This window comes from Rattus rattus, chromosome 11 (genome assembly GCF_011064425.1).
Source record: "Rattus rattus isolate New Zealand chromosome 11, Rrattus_CSIRO_v1, whole genome shotgun sequence".
Lineage (NCBI taxonomy): Eukaryota > Metazoa > Chordata > Mammalia > Rodentia > Muridae > Rattus > Rattus rattus.
In genome coordinates this window covers 68,062,740-68,083,723 of record NC_046164.1, presented here as the reverse complement: position 1 = coordinate 68,083,723, position 20,984 = coordinate 68,062,740, and the positions used below count along the sequence as shown (strand labels likewise).

At 47.0% G+C, this 20,984-nt stretch overlaps 1 protein-coding gene across 1 annotated transcript in view; it reads left to right on the top strand.

Annotated features, from left to right (window-relative positions):
- The window catches only part of Jakmip1 (janus kinase and microtubule interacting protein 1), a 95,919-nt gene that overhangs the window by 35,635 nt on the left and 39,300 nt on the right, over positions 1 to 20,984 (top strand). The window lies entirely within an intron of this gene.

Sequence of the window (20,984 nt, the reverse complement as noted above, 5' to 3'; positions counted from 1 at the left end):
AAGGAAGGCTGTCTAGAACCTGGTTCTGATCCGGCTGCGACTCTCTTCTCTCCTGCCTGTGTGGCCTGTGCCGGTTGGTTTTGTGGAGCTGTGAGACATGGGGGTTGGGTGGGTCTTTGGAAGACGAATTGGAGTTTCTCGCATGGTGCAGGAAGGAGGAGCCAGCATGTGCAAAGGCATGGCTGAACATGTACCGGGCAGTGTCCAAGGTTCATTCTGGCTGGGGCGAGGCCTTGGCAGTAGGGTGGAGAACCAGGAAATTGATGCCAGACTGGCAGGCTGCAGGGTTGGGTGTGACTCCAGGGTGCAGAGGAGCGAGTGTCCTAGGGACCTTGGGTGGCTGATCAAGTGTCTGAAAACCGACCCCATTCCCTCTTTTTAGGCTGACATGTACCCCTCCCCCAGCTCATTTTTAGTCCGCAGACATCTGACAGACTCCTTGCCTAATTGCTCAGGGCACAGAAGGCTTCCTTTCAGCTATTTGGCTTGTGAAGTGAGGACTTGGAAGGGGATCCGTCTGTTGCCTCTGTAGGGAGCCCCTCACCCCTCTGAATGCAGACTGACACCCTAGTGGGTTTCCGCGAAGTAGTTCTGATGTGTGCGCCTGGATTATTAACAATATGCAGCAAGCTAAAATGCAGGCAGATTAGCCACTGCACATCTGTGGAGTCGCAGGTCGTCTCTGCCCCAGCCCCATCCTGCTTCAGTCAGTGTCTCTTCTGCACCCAGGGCCGGAGCCCGAATGCAGATCCTTCAGCCCATGTCTGCTGTCTCTCACCCGGGCAGCAGGGCTGTGGGACCAGACACAGTTTGGGTGGGCTACCAAGATGGCGCTGGCGCTCTGTGGCTTCATAGCATCTGCTGTGTACAAGCCTCGGGCTAGACCCTGTGCAAGCAAGTATGGATTCCAGACTCGGGGAGCTGGCGCTGGGGCCATTGCATTCAGGAATGCTATTTAGCGAGACTGACTGCTTCTCTTGGTCTGAGAAGTTTAGAATTTTAGGGCTCAAGTGACCATCTTATTATTTAGTGTATACTAGGAAGACTGCAACTAGCCTGCGAGCTCATGAAATATTGCTTGGAATAAGAATGAGGCTAGATTAGTGTACACACACACACACACACACACACACACTTAGTTTTTATAGTTACTTCATTTTGTCTTATTTATTTATGCACATGTGGGGTCAGAGGATAACTTTCGGTAGCACATTCTCCGTCATCTATGTGGGTTCTAGGGATGGAGGTGAGGTCATCAGACTTGGCAGCAAACACCTTTACCACCAAACCATCTTGATGGTGTGTGTGTGTGTGTGTGTGTGTGTGTGTGTGTGTGTGTGTGTGTGTGTATTTAGGCAAAGAAAGCTAAGTTGTACAAAGGGACATGGAAGTGTTTTCCAGTTGACCAGACACTTACTGTGTCTCCTGTCAGACTCTGAGCTGTACACCAACACTGGGAAGGGCACTTTAGGAAAGTTGATTTTGAAAAGTCAATGCAGGGGCTGGTGAGACAACTCAGTCAGTAGGGTGCTTGCACGCAAGCCTGAGGCTCTAAGTTTGGATTCCCTGAACTCACATAAAGAGCAGGCATGGTGGTTTATCTGTTATCCCAAGGCTGAGGAGGTAGAGACAGGAGGATCCCTGGGTCTCCCGGCCAGCCAGTGTAGCCAATCAACGTGAACTCCATCTTCAGGGAGAGGTCTTGTCTCAAAAAATAGAGTGGAGAGTGATAGGACACACCAGTGACCTCTGGCTCCTACATACGCCTGTATGCATACATGTACCTGCACAAACATGTACACACACACACACACACACACACACACACACACACACACACACACACACACACACACACACACACACACACACACACACACACACACACACACACGGAGTGAATGCTGGCTGGGGGCATAGCCTGGTAGTAAGACACTTGCTGAGCATGCACAACACCCACACTTCTGTCCCCAGCAACCCACGCACAAAAGTCAGTGCCTTCCCAGTGCTGTGCAAGCCTTTTCATTGCTGGGACAAAATACCTGACAACTTGAAGAAAGATGCACTTTAATTCACCATTCTAGAAGTTTCAAGATTTGGTTCAAAGGTTAGCCTGAAGGAAACAGAGCACCGTGGCAGCAGGAGCCTGTGGTGAAGAAGCGGGGGTGGGTGGGTGGGGGGAGGTTCCAGTGGTCAACTAATGGCAATGTGTATGGTGGGGGAAGGCCCGTAGCTTGGGCCTGCATGGTCCTAACTGTGCTTGCCTATATACTCTCTTGCTTAGTCTCGAAACAGCACTGCGTTTTGCAGTAACTGGAGAACTGAGGTCTAGGCAGGAAACTGAAGTGCAAAGCTCTTGACCTGTACATTTTACATTGCTCTTCAGCTTGTCCCTTTTGTGTGTAGCCCTCAGAGCACTTTGAGTGCAAGTGACAGATAGTCCTGCAAACCAATGGCCCCAGCCGGAAAAGCTGACAGGCTCAGGCTGGGATGAGCTCTGAGAACAACCAGGTGGGGGTGGGAAACCCCAGGGCAGGCATCCAGGGATGCTCACCGGCTAGGTTGAGTGTGCTGGATATGCTGGACCATGAGTGGTGGGTATTTAAGGGTGGCTACTTGGGCAGGGTTGGAGGAACAGCAGGGCACCATGTACCTGGAGGATGCAGGCAGAGGCCTTGAGTCAGTAAGGACAGCCTTGTGTGATCTTAGTCCTATCATGCATGTCTTATGATCTTAAGGTTACGTGAACTCACTGAGCCTCTGTTTACCATAGGAAATAGGATATTGGCACAATGTATGGAACAAGGGGAGGTGCTGTGTGGTCGCTGGTGTGAACCTGCCATGGCTGGGAAGAAGGTATTTGAGCTTGGGAGTTAAATGATGGAGGCTGTTGACTGCCAGGCCGAAACAGCTGGACTGTGGCTGCTCATGGCATGAGAATGGTGAGGAATAGAGGCTTCTGGGTAAAGACCCACTTTGTATAGTCTTAGCCTTTCCTTGCTGGTTGATGGAGAGCCAGTAGAGTGTCCCCCCTTCCCCCTCTCTCTCTCTCTCTGTGTGTGTGTGTGTGTGTGTGTGTGTGTGTGTGTGTGAGAGAGAGAGAGAGAGAGAGAGAGAGAGAGAGAGAGAGAGAGAGAGAGAGATCCCCTAAGGAGGACTGCTCTGGTGTGTAGCTGGGGACCTCATGGTGGAGACAGCACTACAGCGCGGCTGCTGTGGAGACAGCCAGGACATGGATGTACAGCACACACTGTCTTCTCAGTGGTGTCTAGGGAGATGGATTTACAGAACAGCCTTCTCAGAGGTGCCTTTTAATGATTTTGCATCCTACTGATGGCATCAGACTGATTTTTCTAGCTGTCAGGGAAGCCAGTGGGTTTCAGGAGGAAGCCAAGATGGGCTGGCCGAGTGCAGCAGCCATGGCTTTGGAGGGAGGCGTCTATTTCCAGAGGCAGAAACCGCTCTGTTCAGCAGACAGGCCATGGAGCTGCTGTGTCAGTCAGGCCCTGGGGATGCAGGGGCCGGCCCTTTTCTGATGCTGCCTGAGAGAAGTGTCCTCAGGCACAGTGGAGGGTCTTACACGGACCACTCTGAGGTAAGTACCATTTCCCAGTCCCTGGACACGGGCAGTCTACTTCATTTTACTTTCTTTTCCCCGCCTCTTACTGAAAAGAGATTTGATTCACATAATACATCCTAATTATGGTTTCCCTTCCCTCTCTTCCTCCTAGTTCATCCCCACATCCCCTCCTATTTAGATCTGCCGCCTTTCTGTCTCTCATTAGAAAAAAAAACAGGATTCTAAGGGAATATAATATAATACAATATAATAATAAACAAAACCTAACAAACAGAAGAAAAAGAGCCCAAGAAAAGGCCCAAGAAATAGAAACAGACACAGAGGCACACTTGTTTGCACACTCAGGTATCACATAAAACTCTTAAGTGGAAGTCATAATAATATACGCAAAGGACTTGTAGAGTAAAAAGAGACAAAGATATATAAATAAAAAAGAAAATTAGAAATTAGATTAGAAATAAACAAAAAAGACAGTCCCGATAGCACGTTATGAGACAGCCTCCAAAGATGTTGAGTGTGTTTTCTGTTGGCCATCAACAGAAGCTGGGCATGTGGCTTCCCCTTAAGAGGAGTCCGTTTCTCTGGTGAGACGCTCTTGGAGGAAAGTAAATTTTTATTTGCAAGTGGTTATCAGTTGGAGATAGCTTCTGGGTTAGGGATTTGGGCACGTGTGCACCTCTGTTTTCAGGTCTAGGACCCACTCTGGTGCAGACTCCTGCAGGCCCTGTGCGTGCTGCCTCCGTGGGTTCATATCAGATCCTGTTGGTTTACAGTTCCTTGTTTTCCTGGTGTCCTCCATTCCTGCGGGCTCTTACACTCTTTCTGCCTCCTCTTCTGCTGCCTTCCCTGAGCCCTGAGGGGAGAGATTTGATGGAGGCATTGCACTTCGGGCTGCGTGTCCTAAGGTCTCTCACTCTGCACATTGTCTGGTCTCTTTACTTGTTCCTGTCTGCTGCAGGAGGAAGCTTCTCTGATGATGGCTGAGCAAGGCACCGGTCTGTGAGTCTAGCACAATTTCATCAGGAGTCATTCTATTGCTATATTCTTTAGTAGAACAGTTCTATTTGGTTTTATCCTAGAGCACGGGGCTGTCTATCTAGGCTCAGGCTCTTGGTCACTCCAGCAGTGTCAGGTATGAGGTCCCAACATGGAGTGGGCCTTAAGTAGAATCAGATATTGGTTGGTTCCTCCCACATGCTTTGAGTCACCATTGCATTGCATATCTTGCAGACAGGACACCATTGTAGATCAAGGGGTTGGTAGCTAAGTTGGTAACTGTATTTCTCCTTTAGTAGCATGCAGATTCTCTTCCTGTACCAAAGATGTTAGCCTGTAGGAGTGAGAAGGCTCTCTGTAGGCACCAACTCGACTTCTCCATGTTCAATGAGTGGCGTAGGTGTTGTCTTCAGCCATAGGGCCTTCCTTTCTGTCTGGGTAGAGTAACCTATAGTCTTGGCAACAGCCCGCATTGTATGGAGGTTCCCATTGGACTAACATGGGCCTTCAACTCAATTAGATGGAACCCAGTTTTGATATGGAAGCTTTATTTGGCGGTAAGAGATGTCCAATTGGGGCTCTGTCTCCTCCATTATTTGGCGATTACATTTAGATCATCTTCATATCTTTACATATATTTTAGGAAGCTTCTACTGAATTAGGTTTTCATACAACCCCTCAAATGGACCTTAATTTCAGCTGTTTCTCCCTGTTTCCCCCTGTTGTCCCCTATTCATTGCCTCTTCCCATGTGGTTTTCTCATTCTGATATGTCCCCATCCATCCATAACTATCTATGCTATTTCTCTTTCCTAGGAAGATCAATTATCCTCCACTCACACCCCCAGTCCCTTACTCTATATCTGACCACTCTGGGTCTATGGTTTATAGCTTGGTTATCATTGACTTAATGGCTAACATCCACATATAAATATATACACGCCATATTTGTCTTTCTGATTCTGGGTTACCTCACACAGGAGGATGTTCTCCTAGTTACATCTATATACCTGAAGATTTCCTGATATCATTTTTTTTAACAGCTGAGCAATTGTGTAAATGTGTAAATGTACCACATTTTCTTTATCCATTCATCTGCTGAGGGATAACTAGGTTGTTTCCAGTTTCTGGCTGTTATAAGTAGAGCAATGATGGTATGGTTGAGCAAGTGTCTCTGTGGTACGATGAAGCATCCGTTGACTGTATGCCCAAGAGTGGTATAGCTGGATCTTATGGAAGATTGACTCCTGTCTTCCTAAGGAATCGCCACACTGACTTCCATAGTGGCTGTACACGTTTGTACACGTTCAAGTACAACGGAGGAGTGTCCCCTTACTCCACATCCTTACCAGCATGAGCTGTCACTTGTTTCACTGATCTTAGCCATTCTGGTGGATGTAAGATGAGACCTCAAAGTCTCTTGATTTGCAATTTTCTGATGACTAAGGAGACTGTACATTTCTTTAAGTTTTCTCAGCCATTTGAGTTTCCTCTTTGGAGAATTCTCTGGATATTTTTAAATTATTTGTTTATTTTCAATATCTAGTTTGTTGTTCTTTATATATTTTGGATATTAACCATCTATTGGATGTGCATTTGGTAAAAAGACAAAAATCTTTTTCTATTTTATAAGCCGATGCTTTGTCCAAATGACAGTGTCCTTTGCCCCACAGAAGGCTTTCATTTTTGTGAGGTCTCATTTATTAATTATTGGCATCAGTGCCTGTGCTAACGGAGCTCTGTTAGAAAGTCTTCTGTGCCATTGAGTTCAAGGCCGTTCCCTGCTGTCTCTTCTGTCACGTTCAGTGTGTCTGTTTTTATGTCAAGGTCTTTGATCCACTTAGAGTTGAGTTTTGTGTGGGTTGATAAGTATGTCTCCATTTGCATTAATTTATACCAGCCATACAGTTCGACCAGCGCCTTTGTTGGGAGATAGAGACCCAAAGACCAGTCAGCATGACTGAAGTCTGAATTAAGTGTCTATATTAAGATGGCTGGCGCCTGCCTAGAAAGAAACACTTCTCACAGAGCAGCCTCAAATGCATGTTACAGGGAGTGTTTAAAGACACAGAAAACAGAAAAAACGACATCCGACTTGGCAGTTGCAGGGGGAGGCAAGCAAACAGTTTAAGAGGAGCCAAGTTATCTGGGGCATTTTGACTCCATATTTTTAGAACATTTTTAACAGGCATGTGTGCCCTGTGAGACATTTGTCAAAGATGCTTCCCCAGTGTATTTCTGGCTTAAAAACCAAACCAAACCAAACCACACCACACCAAACCACACCAAACCAAACCAAACCAAAAAACAACCCAGGTGTCCACAGGAGTGTGAATTATGTCTGGGTCTTCAGTTCTATTTAATTGATCAGTGTGCCTATTTCTGTGCCAAAGCCATGTAGTTTCTTTTTTATTACTAGAGCTTCACAGTATAATTTGAGGTCAGAGATGGTGATATTTTTACCAGTTTTATTATTTGGGATTGGTGTGTGTATGTGTGTGTGTGTGTGTGTGTTTCCATATGAACTTGAAAATTGACCTTTTGAGATCCTGAAGAATTGTACTAGAATTTTGATGGGGATTGAATTGAATCTGTAGATTGCTTTTGGTAGGATGGCCATGTTTACTATGTTAACCCTACTGATCCATGAGCATGGGAGATCTTTGCATCTTCCATTATGTTCCCTAATTTCTTTTTATTACACAAGTCTTTTAATTGCTTGGTTAGAGTTACTGTAGGGCATTATATATTATTTGAGGCTGTTTTGAAAGGTATTTCCCTGATTTCTTTCTCAGTCTGTCATTTGGATGTTGGATGGTGGTTGATTTTTGAGTTAATTTTGCCTCTAGCTACTTGGTTGAAAGTGTTTATCATCTGTAGGGAATTTCATAGTGGGATTTTCTTATGTATACTATTGTATCATCTGCAAATAATAATACTTTGGCTTCTTCCTTTTCAATTTGTATCCCCTTAATCCCCATTAGTTGCCTTATTGCTCTAGCTAAGACTTCAAGTACTATTTGAGCAGGTATGGGAGAGTGGACAGCCTTGTCTTGGGTGGCTATGCGCTTGTTGTAAAGTGGCTTTATTATGTTGAAATATGTTCCATGTAGATATCCCTAATATCTTTAGGGCTTTTATCATGAAGGGATGTTGAATTTTGTTGAAAGCTTTTTCTGCATCTAATGGGATGATCATGTGTTTTTCCCTTTCAGTTTGCTTAGATGGTGGATTCATTTATTGATTTATGTATGTCGAACCATCCTTGCATTTCTGGGATGAAGCCTACTTGATCATGGTAGATGATCTTTTTGATGTGTTCTTAGATAACAATTTGATAATATTTCATTGAGAATTTTTGCATCTATATACATGAGGGAAGTTGGTCTGTAACTCTCTTTGTTGGGTCTTTTTGTGGTGTCAGGGTAACTGTGGCCTTGTAAAACAAATTGGACAAAATCCTTCTGTTTCTGAGCTATATTGGCATTAACTCTTCTTTGAAGGTCTGGTGGGATTCTGCACTAAACCCGTCTGGCCCTAGGCTTTTTGTTGTTGCTGTTGTTAGACTTTTAGTGACTGCTTCTGTTTCACTTGGGGTGATAGGCCTGTTTAAAGGACTTATCTGCTCTTGGTTTAAATTTGGTAAGTTGTATCTATTGAGAAAATTAGTCATTTCTTCTAGGTGTCCTAATTTGGTGGAGTAATGGTTTTGAATGTATGTCCTTATGATTCTCTGGATTTCCCTAGTGTCTCTCATGTCCTCTTCATCTCTGATTTTGTTAATTTGTATCTTCTCTGTCTGCCCTGTAATCAATTTGGATAAGAGTTTGTCAATCTTATCAAAGAACCAACTCTTTGTCTTTGAATTATTTGCTTGTTTGTTTCTGTTTTATTGATGTCAGCCTTGAGCTCGATTATTTCTTTCTGTTTACTCCTTTTGGGGGTGATTTCTTCATTTCGTTCTAGAGCTTTCAAATGTGCTGTTAAGTTACCAATATGAGATCTCTCCGTTTTTTTTTCTTATGAAGGCACTTAGTGCTGTGAATTTGCCTCTTAGAACTACCTTCATTGTGTCTCATAAGTTTGGGCTTGTTGTATATTCGTTATTCTTAGATTTGGACTTTTCATAGTGTCTCAGACTTCCTGGCTGTTTTGTGACAACATTTGCTTTAAGAGTTAACATTTTCTTTGACTGAGGTACCCATTACTTCAGTGCCTGAAATTCTCTCTTTCATCTCTTATATCCTATTGGTGAGGCTTGCCTCTGAGGTTCCTGTTTGAGTTCCTAAGCTTCTTGTTTACAGATTTCCTCCAGTTTGTGGATTTTATTTCTACTTTCAGGTCCTGACCTGTTTTATTCATTTCTTTCCACTGTCTGCTATTTCACAGATTTCTTTAAGGGATTCATTCGTTTCCTCTTTAAGGGCCTTTATCACATTCTGCGTGGCTCTTTGAAGGTCTTTGCGTTGTACTTAAGTTATGTCTGGCCTACTGTGGTAGGTAGGGTTGCTGGTCGCTAGTGGGGACATAGTGTCATGGCTGTTATTGTTTGTGTTTTTACTCTGGGGACATCTGGGTTTGCAATGGTTGTGATTCTAGGTGCTGATATTTGGTCTTGTCTTTGTTGGGTGGATTTTTTGTGTAAGGATCCTCAAAGTCATCTCCCAACATCTGAAGACCAAGTTCTCAGCACAAAAGAGATTTATTTGTCCCAGAGGGACAGATAGCAGGGATAAGGGACAAAGACAGGAGATAGAGGAAGGGAACAAAGGAGAGAGGAGGACAGGGGGAGAAGGGGAAGAGATATTTGTGCCAGGAGGACAAAGAAGTGCCTCAGGATAGAGTCGTCAGACGTGGCTCTTAGGAAAGTGGTGGTTTATAAAGGTACAAGGGTAAACCCCATGTTACGATGAGGTGCTTAATTTTAATTGGGCATAAAGCAGGGCTTTTGATTGCTGGACCTCAATAATTCCATATCTGGACCTTGGTGGTCAGCCTCAGGAGGCAGACTTGGCCAAACGAGGGAATAGACTTGGGGGTTAGCTTTAAGAATGTAATCTAACGGTTACTTACAAGACAGAGGGAGTGGGGGAAGGGCTAGGTTTCCCCAGCCACGTTTGCCACACTCAGCTGACTGTCTGAGTCCCTTGGTTTTGTTAATTGGTTTCTGTTGCCCTCTCTGTTCTCAGGAGGCTGTGGGGGGCGGCTGTGTGTTGATTGGTAGGGAATTACTCTGGGATTACACTAGGTGTGGCCACTGTGGGTTCCAGGTAAAATATGTTTCTAGGTACTGACACCTAGAAGTAGAGGCGGGCTTGGGGGATAAAGGAAGTTTACAGAGGGAGAAAAGTAAAGTCTTTCACCAGGATCAGCTTAGCCCCTGGGAACGGGCAGAGAGCCAGGAGGACCCATCATGGGTAGTCTGCCGCAGAGCTGGGCATGAGACTGGGGTATGAGATTTGGAGGAAGGGAGGAAGAGTGAAGATCTGAAGCTCACCTACTGCTTCTCTGGCCTACTTTCTTCTCTGGCAGGCTTGGCTGCTGGCTTCCCAGGGAATACCTGCTGCAGTTGGGGGCTGGGCTAATGGGATGAGTAGGGAGAAAGGCTGGGGTAGCCTTGGGAACTGGCTTTGGGGGAGAGGAGGGAGGGGTGAATATCTGCACTTAGCTTCCTTGGCAGGAGTGCCTCTTCAGTTTTTACAGGCAGCTTTTCTTTCTTTATATAGGTGAGCTGTGGGGGATGGTGCTGGGAGTCCATCTGACAGCATTGAGAGACATCTGAGCTCATGGGCAGGCGATACTGGCTTCTTTTCTATGTCTTTTGTGAACCTGCAGGGCCTTAGGGCAGCAGCTGTTGGGCTCTCTGCCTATCTTGCTCACCCAGGACTTGGCATAGGGCAGATGCTTGCATAGACTCAGTGGTGTATTCCTCTAAGGAATGTGGGTGGAACCGGCTGTGGAGGACTCAAAGGCAGGTGCCAGGTGACACAGGGAGGAAGAATCAGTGTGGGGAACATGGCAACTGACAGGAGATCAAAGCGTGGATAACACGACAGTCAAACTCCGTGACCCATGAGTTACTGGGGTTACTTATGGGAATGTGGGTGAGGGGTTATTTGCAGGAGCAGAAATGACTGAAAGACAGCTGCATCCCCAAAGACCACCCCAGCATGGGTAATGGCTTATGGACATCAACAGGCGTGCGATTGGTTGGAGAGCATCTATTCCAGCAAACTGACCTGCCTCAGTTTCTATCTCTCTAGCAGTTCTTACTGCTTATATACAGGGAGGGCTCTGGCGTAGCCAGCACATTCAGGGGCTTCCAGACACTGCTAAGTTGTTTCCTTCCTGGGCCATAGGAGATTCCATCCAGGATGGAATGTTTGAAATCCTACACAGTACTGGGCCTGGGAATGGCCATGGTACCGTCTGCAGATGAGCTACAGTGACACACAAGACAGTGCGAGGGACAGCAAGAAGCAAGTCCCTCTCTCTGCAGCCCCATAGCACCTCCCTCTGCCCTCTTTCCCTGTGCCTGGCTGGCTGGTACCCAGGACATGCTGCTGGGTTGAACTGGTAAAAAATGACGACATTGTCTCCTGATCCTCAAGCAGTGGACTGTTCCTTGGTGGATTCACTCCTGTGTGTGTGTGTGTGTGTGTGTGTGTGTGTGTGTGTGTGTGTGTGTGTGTGTGTGTGTGTGTGTGTGTGTGTCTAATTAAGGGATGTGTAGAGATGTGATGTTAATGTGTGTTTCCTGCAGGCCTAGCAAGAGCCTGAAATCCTCATTTGTTTAGGAAAAACAAATGCAAAATGCCACTCCCTGCAACAGGAAGGTCTGCTGGGCCAGAGCCAGCATCAGGGGCTGGAAGTCAGCTGGCCTCTAGGCCACGTTGCCAGGCAATGCAGTCACCCTGCGCTTGGTCTCAGAAAGATGCACAGAAGCCATCGGCGCTCAGCTCAGAGCTTGCCGGAGTCCAGCAGCAGGTCATGTGGTAAACCGTTGAGGCTGATGGGTGATACTGAGCTGCTGCAGACACCAGAAGAAAATGGCCTGCTACTGGGACCCACTCATCTGCAAGGCTGGCTTGCAATCATCAAAGATACCCCTAGACCTACAGCTAAGGACAGTTCCATAACAAGAATGGGGGAGAGGCATACACAGTTGTGCACATGGATCCTACCTTGACTATAGGGAGAAGCTTGAGTGAATGCTAGGTGGCAGGGCCAGTGAGAGGGCCGGTGACAGGACAGTCACCAACGAAGATTTCCTACTGGATTGGTGGGGTGTGAACAGGATGTGCCAGTGCCAGGGGGCGGCTAGGAGCAAGGCTTAGCCATATGCTGAGTGTGAGAAGGGCCTGTTTTCCTCAGGGGTATACTGAGAGAAAGAAACGGTTTTCCTTGGGGGATGGTGACTCTGAACTGGTGAGTCTCCCCATCCCTTTCAATACCCTTACCCTTTGTTGTGGAATCCATCCATTTCAGAATTCCCACAGTGCACTTGACCTAGCCCACAGCTGTCCTGTGTCTCCCTCTGCTGCGCTTTCACTGCATCTGCTTAGTGCCAGACACAGCAGGTTCCGAGAGCACAGAACTAAGGTAAGGAAGGAGAGGTCAGAGGCAGGCAGGGGCTTCTTACTCTAGGACCAGCATCCTGCACATGTGCAAGGCCAGCCGATCTTGAGTGAAGGATTGAATGGAGTGGGTGGAACAGAGTTACTGGGGACATCAGCTTCGTTTGCCCAGCGTGGTTTCTCAGAGGGAGGCATGGGGCACACTGATGATGTTTTGGGGAGGAGATCCGCAATCTCCATGGGGGGTGAGGAGAGAGGGTTCTCCCTCTGAGAGCTGTCCTTCCAGAGTGGGATGTGCTAGGCAGCCCTTGCTAGGACCCAGGAGCTGCCGTGTTTGCTTTTCTTCACCTCATGGCTCTGTTTTCTAGTGTTTGGCTGAGGATCTGGGTGCCCGAGTTCATCGAGGGTACCAGTTTGCTGCTTCTTCTCTTGCGATGTCATTGGGGATCACTGCAGTCTTGCTGTCATAGGATGACTTGGGAAATGGTCCTTCCTCTGCCTTAGGGAGGAGTTTGCTATTGACTCTCTTTTAAGCCCAGATGGAATCCACCCTCCCACCCACCGAGGCCTGCCTTTTCTTGGTGTATAGGTGTTAGGTGTGTTAAATATGTCACAACGCTTGCCTCTGTGGTGTGATCATTTCATCCCAGCTGGGAAGGAGCAGCGGGCAAGCCTGGGCTCTGAGGGCCAGTTTACATCTTAGCCCTTCCCACATCCAGGACAGGCGGGTCTGCTGTGCCTTGTTTGCCTTGGCTGGCTTTATGATTGACATCTACCCGCCAGCACCCAATGACAGAGACCTCTTATTATTTATGAGTGCTTAGGCCTTACTTCCCAGCTAGCTCATATAACTTAATTAACCCGTTCATTCTAGCTCACATTTGCCTCATGATCCGTTACCTCTCATTCAGTCCCCATACACCCGACCTCTTCCATGTCTGGCTGGCAAATCCACACACCCGATTCTTTCCCAGAAGAATCTTATCCTATCTCTGCCCAGATGTCTCACCTTCCCTCTCCTGTCCACCATAGGCTGTCAGCTGTAAACCAATCAGAAGGCCTTGGAGAAGAATGTTTACTAAATATGATGCAGGTGCAGAGCAATTAGAACAACAGTACCAAAGTCAGGGTGGTACTCAGTTCTCTGCTGGCACAGAAATCAACATTTGAAGAATACAAAGATAACCTCTACACCATGCACAGAATCCCAACAGACATCTCCAGGCTCCACAGATCCCAAGCTCTTGGTTGGGCTTGGCTCGCCTCTTTCCTCACTCACATCCTGGCTGAACAGGTCTCCTCCAGAGCAGTCAGCTGGATAGTACAGCCAAGAGGGTGGGCCAGGGCCTCCCAAACCCCTGTCCCCCTTTCCCCAGAGGAACACCTAGACCTTGTCAAAATTGAACGAGCCAGTATGTCACGGCAACATAGAAAATGACGGGTAGACGACGGTTTAAAAGTGAGTTCTGGTTCAGGGAGTTGGCTCATCAGGTAAGGGCTCGGTATATAAGCAGAAGACCTGAGTCCACACTTCCAGCACCTATGTAAGGCACTCGTATCCCAGGACTGGGGGCTGGAGACAGGAGGATCCTGGGGACTCACCGATCCACAGTTCTAGCCAAAACAGCGAGCTAAGCTCTAGGTTCAGTGAGAGACAGTGTCTTACCAGCATAGGGGAAGACACATGATATTGGTCTCCACCCTTCCCACCCCATCAGACACACACAGATACATTAGGGGACACACAGACGCTTCTTTTCCACTTCCTTTTCCTGTTTCCTGGCGTTTCTTATAGAGAGTACTCGACTTGTAAAATGTGGAAAAGTAGGATAACACTTTATACAACCCGATTCCTCTCTATGACACTGAGTTCCACACAGCCCCTCTCCAGGGTCCCGTCAACCCCTGTTCCACCAGCTGCTGGACGACCAGTGAGGACTTGTCAGTACTGACCACCAGTTTTCTGTCCTCAGGATCAATTCAGGACAGCTTTCTATTTGATGCAGACATAACTCATGCTTTTCTGTGATGAGGCTATGCAAGATATCTCTCGGGTGATAAGAAAGAGCTATCCTGGGGGTTGTGTTGGGGGAGAAAGTCTATGCAGAGGCCAGATGCTAGAGAGACAGACCGCTACCCATAAGTTCTTCAGGGATTGTGGGGAATGTGGTCAATGCTCGCTTTGTAACACAGTGTGATGGGGAAAGCCACAGGAGTATACCTCATGGTGTTGGTAGTTGCCTCTCCTACATGGTTCTAACAAGACAATGTGACCTCATCCTTGCAAGCACCACTTTGCTACAAGGCCAGGCACGAGGCTGTGGTGTGTTAGGTTTGGGTCTTACAGCCCTGGCTTTACCTTCTTTTAGTTCTTTGGTCTTAGCCTGGCCTTGAACTTGGGAACTTCCTGCCTTAGCCTCCCAGCTAGCTTGAGGTTATAGGCCTGATCCACCAAGCCTGGTATGGCCACCAGTGTTGAATGTCTGCTCAATGCTCCTCACTGTTTTGAGGACCAAGGCCTCCAGCAGGTGCTTGAAGTTCTTGGCTGGTAGTTGTCTTGATGGCAATTGCTTGGTGTCTTTTTTTTTTTCTTTCACGTGAACAGGATGTGATGAGGATGCTAGTCCTCCAATTTAATCCATCTTTAATGAGAAACATTCTTTTGGGTATGGAAAATGCCTTGGAAAATATAGAGGAAGAGCAGATTAAAAACCACCTCTGCACCCCTCCTACAGCAGGGGGGTGGTCCACAAGAGGATCTCAGGTCATATTCTACTGTCACCCTAGCAGGTGGACTCCTGCCCCAGTAGCAACCTCAGTCCACACCCCTTAGAAGGAGCATCAGCTAGACACACAGAGAGCTGAATGAGTGACCCTTTGTGGACACATAGCATATTCTAACAGACACCACATGCAACTTCCTTCCTTGTCCCCTGCCTCCAGAGGAAGATACCATTACTGCAGTTCTGAAAGGGGGTGTTTCAAAACTGACCATGAGAACAGGCTAGACCACAGACTAGGGCTGTCCACCTCAGGCTGTCCATCAGAACATCTCTGCTGGTGTCGAAGGGACCAACAGTCGCCTCCTTGCTTCTTTGCCCCTCCCAGTGTCTCTCAACTCCCTCCATGGCCAGTATATCAAGGTGGTAGGTGATAAATTTGAAATGGTTAGCAGGGACTTCTGTGCGTCCATGGTAACCAGCCATCCTGCAGGGCAGATGGAGGGACTCCCAGACGAGGCTGGAATTGGTTCTGGGAGGTGGTAGAGGTAATGATTTCAAGTCCAGGCTGGCTGTGGTCTGAGAACTACTGTTTGGGGATGCCTGATCAGGTTATCTTGCTCTGTGGGGCACTTGTGGGAGGTTATTGTTAAAGCTGTACATGGGCAGGGTCTGCCCTGAGCTGGGGTTACCCTGCTAACATGTCATTATGTTGTCTGTCAGGATGAAGTTTCCAGGCCTCAGCAGTAGGAGGAGGTCTCCTACAGCTCTGGAGATGGGAGGTTAGAGATCAGGTGTCTGTGGGTTGTGCTCTTGTGGTATGATTTGGGTATGACTTTTGGCTTGCAGACAGTGTCTGCCCTGGATTCTCCTATAATCATTTCTCTGAGCATCAAAGTTCTGATACTCCTTAAGAGGATAGTAGGCAGGAGGGCTGGAGAGATGGCTCAGTGGTTAAGAGCAGTGACTACTCTTCCAGTGGTCCTGAGTTCAATTCCCAGGAACCACATGCCTCACAACCATCTGTAATGGGATCTGATGCCCTCTTCTGGTGTGTCTGAAGACAGCTACAGTTTACACATGTAAATTTATTTATTTATTTATTTTTTAAAAGAAGCCAGTAGGCATCCCTCCTGACCCATGTATCCACTGTAAGGCATGTCCTGATGTCATCTCACTTGAGGTCCTGGAGTTTCTTTCTGCAGCAGATGATCCTGACAAGGAGTCAGTCCAGCTTCTACACAATGACTTAGTAGTAAAGAAGGCTGACTGGTTTGGCCTGGCCATCCAAAGTCCAGTTTATCCGCCTAGTCACCTGGAGTCTGGGCAGGCCCTGAGCTAGACTCTGGGAGGTTGAGGTCAGCACGGGTCTGGCTGCCCCAGAGCATCTTGTCTGGTGGTAGGGACAAGTGGCATCAACAGGTCAGGGCTATGAGGAGGGAAATGGGACTGTGGGTGGACAGGAGATGATTCCCACCCTGCCAGGGGTGGGGGTGGCTTTGGTAAATGTGTACTAAAGCAGGTGACGTCTGAGTTGAATTTTGAAGTTGGGTAAGTGGCACGGAGAAGAAAGTAGGCCAAGAGGAATGTTTTCTAGGTGTTAATGCCAACAGAGGAAGCTTAAGAGGACAGTTCAGGCTCACAGATCCTTTCATGAAGGCTAGCTGGGCCTGTCTAGTGGCAGAGTCAGGAGCCCAGATGTCCCTGTGGCCCTGTCACCACCTCAACAGATGGTTTTCAAGGGTTCTGTAGGCAGGAAGAATAGTCAGACTTTAAACTCCGCCCATAAGGGCCCCAGGCACAGCAGCTCATGCACATCATTGGCCAAGTCTGGTCACATGACCCACGGCTGCAGAGGAGTCTAGGAAGTGTAGGGAACCATGTAGGAGATTTACAAGGTCTACTCTAGGAAGCACCTTTGCAGGCAGGAGAACACAAGATGGTTTTCATCTCTGGCTCTGGAAGTGTCTGCTCCACTAGAAATCAACAAAGACTCCCGCATCACCTCCCACTTTTGGGTGCCAACCTTGTGTCTGGAAAGTGGACCCATGGGAGAAGGAAAGTTTCAGGGAGCTTATGAACTCTGCGTTCCGGAAGGGTTGATTCAGGACAGGTCCTGTAATTTGCTTCCCATCAACTGGGTTCAGGATTGGTCACATCCCTTAATGGCCTCCCCTTGCTCTCCTTCCCTCCCTCTCTTCTCCTTAGAGTGTGATGCAGAGTGCTTCTTCTTATGGGAATGGAAGCGTTGTGCTTAGCATCAGTTGTTTGAGCCTTACAGAGAGCTTGTTGGCTGTAACTGTCCCCATGATCATCAAGGGAGATGCTGGTGAAGGTAGTAGATGAAAGGGGGACCAGCCCAAAAATATTTAGCAGCTCAGGTGAGTGGAGTCTGGTGTCCTAATCCTGGAGGCCCTGCCAGGAGGGCCTTTACTTCATGGTTTCCACTGAGTTCCTCTGTGACTGGGTATGAATTCAAGTCAGTCCCCCAATTAACAGTGAATGTGTTGGCTATCTTTGCACACCGGAGAGTCTCAAATTCAGCGCTTTCCCATAGGCAACTTTTCAACTCCACTTGACAGTTTCTGTCTTCATGGGTGGAGCTAAAGCTTTTTCCACTCGTGATCCCTTTTCGCTGGAGTAATTTTCATGTGACCTCAAGTTTAAAGGTATAAATACACAAATCAAATGTTTCTTAATAAATCATATGCTATTACTTTTAAACATTTTTTCTTTTTTTTTTAAAGATGTCTTCAGACACCCCAGAAGAGGGCATGAGATCCCATTGTGGTTGCTGGGAATTGAACTCAGGACCTCTGGAATTGCAGCAGTGCTCTTAACCGCTGAGCCATCTCTCCTCTTCGTGTAGCCCTGGCTGTCCTGGAACTTACTTTGTAGACTAGGCTGGCTTCAGACTCACAGAGATCTGCCTGCCTCTGCCTCCTGCGTGCTGGTGGCATGTGCCACCACTGCCTGGCTTTAAAACAATTCTCTTATGTTCATATAATCTTGGTATTTCTTAAAATGAAAACAGATTTGCATGCTAATGAGAAGGATAGACTTTTAATTTTGACATAAGGAATTAAATATTGGCCGAATATTTAATACCAAGAGATGGAGAAGGACATCTCTAATATATTTTGGAGCTGACTAATACTTTGACTTTGTAATCCTCAAAGCTTCAATGCCACTTTGAATAAATAAACTTATCATACTGAATAGCAAAAGCAAACTTAGGACCACTTCAGAAATTGTTGTGAATTCTTCCTTAACTGTGAGTCAAAATTCATTGAATGCTTCTTTATGAAAGGTGCTAACAACACAGACAGCAATTAAGAAAATTTTTATTATGTTTATGTGCACATACCTGGAAGTCAGAGGACATCTTGCAGGAGTCACTTCCTGCCCCCCACAAGTGAGTCTCAGAGACTAAGCTCAGCCAACATCCTTACCCGCTCAGCCATCTTGCTAGCCCCAGATATGATTTTTAAAAATCCAACCTTCTAACACCACATAGAGACTTAGACACTAATTTGATAGTCACATGCCAAACAGCGAAGGTAGGAACATTTTTAAAGCTTCTATTTCCTTACTGGAGCTGTTCTGTTTAAAGAAGAGCAGACAGTACAACAGCCGTGAGATGGAGCGGCAGGGTCCCCTGCAGCCTCTGTGGGCATTGCATGGTGCAAAGTGTGAGTGCTGTGTGCTCAGAGCCAAAGCTGCAGTGACACCATGTGATTATGGTTTGGTTTTGATTATGTTTGGGGCTGTGTGAATTCAGATATTATTTTTTGCCAGTTTTCTCCTGGCTCTCACGTGCAGTTTCAGGACCCCAGTGTGGGGCAGCGGCTCACTGTGAAGCCACTGTGCTCTGCGTGGTTGACTTAGAGCTGGGGTCCTTAGCGGCTCCTTGCCCAGTTAGTTATCCCCGGATTCCTTGAGTCTTCTTAGTAACTGATTTTGTCTTCCACTCTCTTTCTGCCTTTTGTAGCTTAATGTTTCCATTTTAAGAGAAACTTAATTTGTTCCTCTCTCTCAAAACTGTTTGAGGAGCAGCCCAGAGTTTGCAACATGTATTTAGAAGCCCTCTTAAGTCCAGTTTGGATGAACGGTGTATACGATAGCATCTGCATGGGTCCTACTTCCTCTAGTATGTTGTGGGGTCTGGCTTGCCGCCCCTCCCCCTCCCAGCTGGAGCACCCAGCGCACAGTTCTTTCTGCTTCAGTAAACTGGTATCTCTCAGATCAGTTAAGAATAGAAACCTCAAGGTTTTTACTGTGTTTGCTTATCCCCACTCCAGAGCACCTTTTAAAATCATAGTTTTGCAATATCATATGGTTTTCATTTGTTTGTCCTCCTGTTTAGTCTGAGGACTTTTTGTTTGTTTGTTTTTTGTTTTAGACATTCCCACTATGTAGCCCTGGCTGGTTTGAAACCCTTTGTAGCCCACACTGACCCCAAACTCAGAGTGATCCACCAGCCTCTGCCTCCCGAGTGCTGGGGTTAAAGGCATACACCGCAGTACATGTCCAGCTAGACTGGGTTTTTTGATTCATTGAACCCCTCTCTGGATCGTTTCTCTTAGCCTTCTTAAAAGGGGAGGACTGTGTGGATCGGCCGATTCTTTGGCTTTTGTTTCTCTTGAGGTTTTAGTCTGAAAATGTCCCAGGTGACTGAATTGCAGGCTGACTTTCCCCTCTAAGGAGTATTTTGCTCTGTTCTCCCCCACCCCAATATCATTTCTGCAGAGATGTCTGATGAACTCATCATTGTTTCTCTGTAGCCAATCTATTTCTTCTTGGCCTTGTTTTAGGATTTTCCTTTCCTTCATCTTTGGTCAGCTGCAGCTTGGCTGTGACATACTCAGTTTGTGCACCTATGCTTGGGTGTCTGCTGTTAGGTGGGGAGGACCACACACAGCTTCACATAGTCCTGTGGTTCTTTCTCTCATTCTTCCATTCACACCGGTGTTAGCTAGTTTTAGATCAACATCACACAAGCTAGAGTCCTTTTAGAGGAGGGAACCAAGGTTAAGACGATGTCCCCACCAGATCGGTCTATGAGCAAGACAGTAAATAAACGCTCCCTCATGACCTCTGCATCAGCTCCTGTCACCAGGCTCTTGCCTTATTAGAGTTCCTGCTCTGATTTTGGTCAGCGATGGACTGTGATGTGGAACTGTAAGCTGAGATAAACCCTTTCCGCCCCAAGTTGCTTTTGGGGTGTTCTATCACAGCTATTAGACTAGCTCAGTGCTTTGCCCTTGGACAGTCTGGTCTCTTTCTCCATCAGTTTTCTGTTGTTTCTTAGCTTGAAGACACTGCATTAACATCTGTGAGCTCACGGACAGACTCTGTTCAGTTGGGGAATGTACTATTGGTGCACCCATGAGCTCATGGACTCTTCAGCTCTGTGCAGTCCTGCAAAGAGCTTGTGGAAAGCTTGTTTGAGTTCTTCTGTGGTGGTTTTTTTTTTTTTTTTAATTTGGACATCTCGATATCCCTTTCTGGATTTTTTTCTCTGCTTACAGACCATCTGTTCTGCCATGCTGTCTGCTTTTTTCTCTCAGGCCCTTTGCATGTTATTCAGAATCACTTTAACGTCTAAGTCTGGGCCTAGTCTTTATATCTTGTTGGGAGCTGGGCCTGATGCAAAAGGAGCTGGAACTGATACTCGGGAAATGTTTCTCTGCTCTGGGCTCTCTGTGGGCCACTGCTTAGCCCTATGGTCTCAGTTCTCTGATGAATCTAAGAAATTTCCCTATTTCTGTTTTGTTTACCTATCTTTGGACTCCAAATTTTTTATGTGTTGGAATAAAAACCAACCTCCCTCCCTCCCTCCCTCCCTCCCTCCCTCCCTCCCTCCTTCCCTTCCTTCCTTCTATCCTTCCTTCCTTCCTTCCCTCCTTCCTCCTTTCCCTTCCTTCCTCCTTTCCCTTCATGTGTCTTCTCCACACCCACTGAGAAGCTTTGTGGCCATGTGGCGGGTATTGCCCTGACTGGAGCTTCTCTTGTTTGGTGAGCAGTAGGAGGGGTTTGAACTGGGCCCTTGGTGGCACCATCTGCTGTCCCACATTCAGAGACCTCAGTTGCTTGTCCTGCGTTGCTTTTG